This window comes from Vulpes lagopus, chromosome 4 (genome assembly GCF_018345385.1).
Source record: "Vulpes lagopus strain Blue_001 chromosome 4, ASM1834538v1, whole genome shotgun sequence".
In the NCBI taxonomy this organism is placed as follows: Eukaryota; Metazoa; Chordata; class Mammalia; order Carnivora; family Canidae; genus Vulpes; species Vulpes lagopus.
The window spans coordinates 108,037,152-108,041,953 of NC_054827.1; the positions used below are offsets into that span (position 1 = coordinate 108,037,152).

General features: G+C 42.3%; 1 non-coding gene and 1 pseudogene across 1 annotated transcript; one reads left to right on the plus strand and one right to left on the minus strand.

Annotated features, from left to right (window-relative positions):
• Positions 1-875: 875 nt before the first annotated feature.
• On the plus strand, positions 876-1,438 carry LOC121488848 (annotated as a pseudogene).
• Positions 1,439-3,592: 2,154 nt separating this feature from the next.
• Positions 3,593-3,699, minus strand: LOC121490335. Its single transcript, XR_005987640.1, has one exon. It is a non-coding gene; the product is annotated as a U6 spliceosomal RNA (small nuclear RNA).
• Positions 3,700-4,802: the final 1,103 nt, after the last annotated feature.

Here is a 4,802-nt window from a genome sequence, read left to right on the forward strand (position 1 = left end):
ACTGGTGGCGGTGAGCCCGAGCGCGGGAACTAGAGGAACACGGCAGGGGGCCAGTGTGGCCGGGCCTCGCAGGCCCTGGCGCCGCCGCCTGGTTTCTTCCAGCGCCCTGGGGCGCGCCTCGGGCCGCAGGCTCCTGCTGCTCGCATCATTGGCCTCTTCTCCTTCAGCCTTAATGGAGGAGCAAGAGCCGAGGCCCCACTGGTTCCTGAGACAGCTTCCTGGGAGTGTGATCAAAGACTCAGCCCACCCCCCTACCCCTGCCTTGGCTCCAAATTTCCCCTCTCCCCCAAAGTGAGTCTCTAATCCTTGGGCAACGATGATCCCACCTGACCACCTGTCGCCGGGAGGCTCTCATGGTTGTTTTAATTAGCCCCTTGTCGCGGGCACCGAAAACTGAAAAGTGTTTTCTCCCTAAGGTTTTTCAGCCAATGCTTGGGCCTGTCGTTTTTAAAAACCAACCCGATTTAAAATATTTGACTTGTGGTTTGAACTAGAGTTTGGTGCATGAGAGTCCTGGCCACTGAATGTAAACCGCCTGAAGGTAGAGACTAGGTCTTGGTCTTTGTGACCCACCTCTTGAGTAGTGGGCCAGGTTTTGTGTAGAGTCAGTGTCTAGTAAATAGTGAATTGAACTGTTTGGTGAAAGAAATGTTCTAGAACCACTAACCCAGCATCTTAAAAACTGTTCTAAAACCCCTAACAGAATCTCCTGTCTCCTGCAAAAGCGCCTAGCGCCGCCTGAGGCTTAATCCAATCCTGAGAAACTGCATCTGAAAAAACCCTGCCTATGTCTGCAATATCAGCTTGGATTCCTCAGGTTATTCAGTGATGGAGAGTCTTCAGCATTGTTAACAGTAGTCCCATCAGTTTAGGAGATGGCTTCTTTGCAAAGAAAAAGGCTGCAGACAAGGATTCTCAGCTCTGAAGAAGAGGAGAAATTGAAAAGAGATCAAGTTTTAGTGTCTGATTTTAAGCAGCAAAAACTGGAAAAAGAGGCTCAGAAGAACTGGGACCTTTTTACAAAAGAAATAGTACTAACTTCTTCAAAGATAGACAGTGGACCAACAGAGGGTTTGAGGATCTCAGATCATGTAGAGAGTCTGAAGATCAAAAATTGACTATACGTGAAGCTGGCTGCGGTGTTGGAAACTGTTTATTCCCACTCTTAGAAGTTCAGAATATCTTTGCTTATGCCTGTGATTTTTCTCCAACAGCAGTTGAATATGTCAAGCAAAATCCTTTGTATGACTCAGAAAGATACAAGGTGTTCCAGTGTGATCTAACCAAAGATGACCTTCTGGAACATGTACCCCTAGAATCTGTGGGTGTTGTCATGTTGATATTTGTACTCTCTGCTGTTCACTCTGGTAAGATGCACCTTGTCTTACAAAATATTTACCAGGTTAGTGATTTGGAGCCTAGAGGTTGGACATCCTGATCTTTTTGCTTACCTCCTCTCTGAGGCTCCTGTCTAGATTCAGAGTCTCCTCATTCTCAGTAAGTGTAGGCCATGTAGTTAGTGTTTGGGAGAAGATATTTGCAAATGACCTATCAGATAAAGAGCTAGTTTCCAAGATCTATAAAGAACTTATCAAACTCAACAGCAAAGAAACAAACAATCCAATCCTGAAATGGGCAAAAGACATAAACAGAAATTTCAAAGAGGAAGACATAGACCTGGCCAACAAGCACATGAGAAAATCCTCTGCATCACTTGCCATCAGGGAAATACAAATCAAAAACACAATGAGATACCACCTCACCCCAGTGAGAATGGGGAAAATTAACAAGGCAGGAAACCACAAATGTTGGAGAGGATGTGGAGAAAGGGGAACCCTCTTGCACTGTTGGTGGGAATGTGAACTGGTACAGCCACTCTGGAGAACTGTGTGGAGGTTCCTCAAAGAGTTAAAAATAGACCTGCCCTATGACCCAGCAATTGCACTGCTGGGGATTTACCCCTAAAATACAGATGCAGTAAAATGCCAGGACACCTGCACCCCGATGTTTCTAGCAGCAATGTCCACAATAGCCAAACCGTGGAAGGAGCCTCAGTGTCCATCGAAAGATGAATGGATAAAGAAGCTGTGGTCTATGTATACAATGGAATATTCCTCAGCCATCAGAAATGACAAATACCCACCATTTGCTTCAACGTGGATGGAACTGGAGGGTATTATGCTGGGTGAAGTAAGCCAGTCGGAGAAGGACAAACATGTTTCATTCATACGGGGAATGTGAAAAATAGTGAAAGAGAATAAAGGGGAAAGGAGAGGAAATGAGTGGGAAATATCAGTGAGGGAGACAGAACATGAGAGACTCCTAACTCTGGGAAATGAACAAGGGATGGTGGAAAAGGAGGTGGGTGGGGGGTTGGGGTGACTTGGTGATGGGCACTGAGGTGGGCACTTGATGGGATGAGCATTGGGTGTTATACTATATGTTGGCAAATCAAACTCCAATAAAAAAATATACAAAAAAAAAAGGAAAGATGTTCTATATAAAACATTCACCCTAAATTCTGATTTGTCTAGTGGCCATCAGTTCTCTTCAGACCTTGGCCAACCTTGGAGCAAGGATGATTTTGCAGCTATCTTGGCTCTCTGTGTGTAATAACATGCAGATATGCCCTGCTCTAAAGTGAGGGGAGGGTATGGTTCAGTGGTCAAGAACCATCTGGCGCCACAATGCCTAGAGATAAAACCTGGCTTCTCTGCTTAAACAATTCCTTTACCTCCCTGAGCTTCAGTTTCATTACTTAAAGAATAGTGAGATACCAGACTGTATGAAATAGATGAGATATGTATAAAGTGTTGAGCACAATGCCTAGAGCATGGTAAGTGTTCTTTAAAACTCAGCCATTTTTACTATCATCATGGTTACTAGCTCAAACTGTTCTGGCCATCAGGAGGCTACTGTAGCATTGGGGAAGTAAGTGACACTCTTAAGTCATGTGACTCAAGACAAATCACCTCACCTTCCTTGGGTATCAGTTTCCTTGGCTGTAAAATGGGGATGTCTCTCAGTTACTGAGAGAAGTAGATGAGATCATGAATGAGGCTGCTTTGTAAACTACAGTAGAATTTCTCTTATATCTATGGCAACAATGTTGATTCATTTAAAAATCAACTAATCAAGAAATCAAAAAAGGTACATTCACCTTAAACATTTTGATATAGTTTAAAATATATTAATGTTCATTCATCACTCTTGGTATGGAACCACAGCCTTCTCTTTGAGTAGGGGGCTGTTTATCAACTTTCTTACATGAACCACACACATACAGTAGCATTTTGGTTTCCTCTTTTATTTTTTTTAATTTTATTGAAGTTCGATCTGCCAACATATACTATAACACCCAATACTCATCCCATCAAGTGCCCTCCTCAGTGCCTGCCCTTCACCCAGTCACCCCATCCTCCTGCCTTCCTCCCCTTCACTACCTTTTGTTCATTTCCCAGAGTTAGGAGTCTGTCATGTTTTGTCACCCTCTCTAATTTTTCCCACTCTTTCCCTCTTTTCCCTCATAATCCCTGTCACTATTTCTTATATTCACCGTATGAGTGAAACTGTATTATGATTGTCCTTCTCAAAATATATGGAACACTTCACGAATTTGCATGTCATCCTTGCACGGGGGCCATGCTGGTCTTCTCTGTATCGTTCCAATTTTGGTATATGTGCTGCCAAAGTGAGCACAGCATTTTGGTTTCTTTAAATTAGAGCAAAGGGTGCCTGAGTGGCTCATTCAGTTCAGTATCTGCCTTCAGCTCAGGTCATGATCCTGGCATCTAGCCCTGCATCAAGCTCTCTGCTCTGTGGGGAGTCTGTTTCTCCCTCTGCCCCCTCCCCCTGCTCGTGTCCGTGTGCTCTCTCTCTCAAATAAATAAAAATCTTATAGTGGAACAAAGACTTAAAAACAAGTGGAAAGTAACGTGAGGGCAGATTTTTTATATTTTTACTCAGACTTACCCTTGATTCTCCCACAGCTAATTAAATAGCAGTTTGTTTAGTGCTTTTTTAAATCAGTCTTTACAAAAGTATTGAATGTACTTTTCATAGAAAATAAAAATGGGGCAGCCCTGGTGGCTCAGTGGTTTAGCACCGCCTTCAGCCCAGAGCATGATCCTGGAGACCTGGGATCGAGTCCCATGTCAGGCTCCCCGCGTGGAGCCTGCTCTCCCTCTGTGTCTCTGCCTCTTTCTCTCTCTGTGTCTCTTATGAATAAATAAATAAAATCTTAAAAAAAAAAAAACCCTCTAGTATGTCAATCAAGTTAATTCAAAGCTTCTACATATCTTTATGAAATTTACATATAGAATACCAAGATGTATTAGAAGAATTGCATCAACTTTTTACAGAATTAGCTACTCTTTAAATTTTCATTAAAATTCAGTCTGTTCATTAAAAATTGTCTGCTTACCAAAAAAATTCCCTTGCCAGTTTTCAGTGAGTTTTTAAAAATTTTGATTCTAGTATAATTAACATAGTATTATATTAGTTTTAGGTCTACAATATAGCAATTCAAGCGCTATATTACTCAGTGCCCATCAAGATAAGTGTACTCTTAATCCCCTTCTCTTATCTCATCCATCCCTCCACATACCTCCCCTCTGGGAACCATTTGTTTATTCTTACCAGTTAAGAGTTTGTCTCTTGATTTGATTTATTTTTTTCCTGTGTTGGTTTGGTTTGTTTCTTAAATTCCACATATGAGTAAAATCATATGGTATTTGCCTTTCTCTCACTGGCTTATTTTACTTAGCATTGTATTCTCTAGATCCATCCAGGTTGTTGCAAAT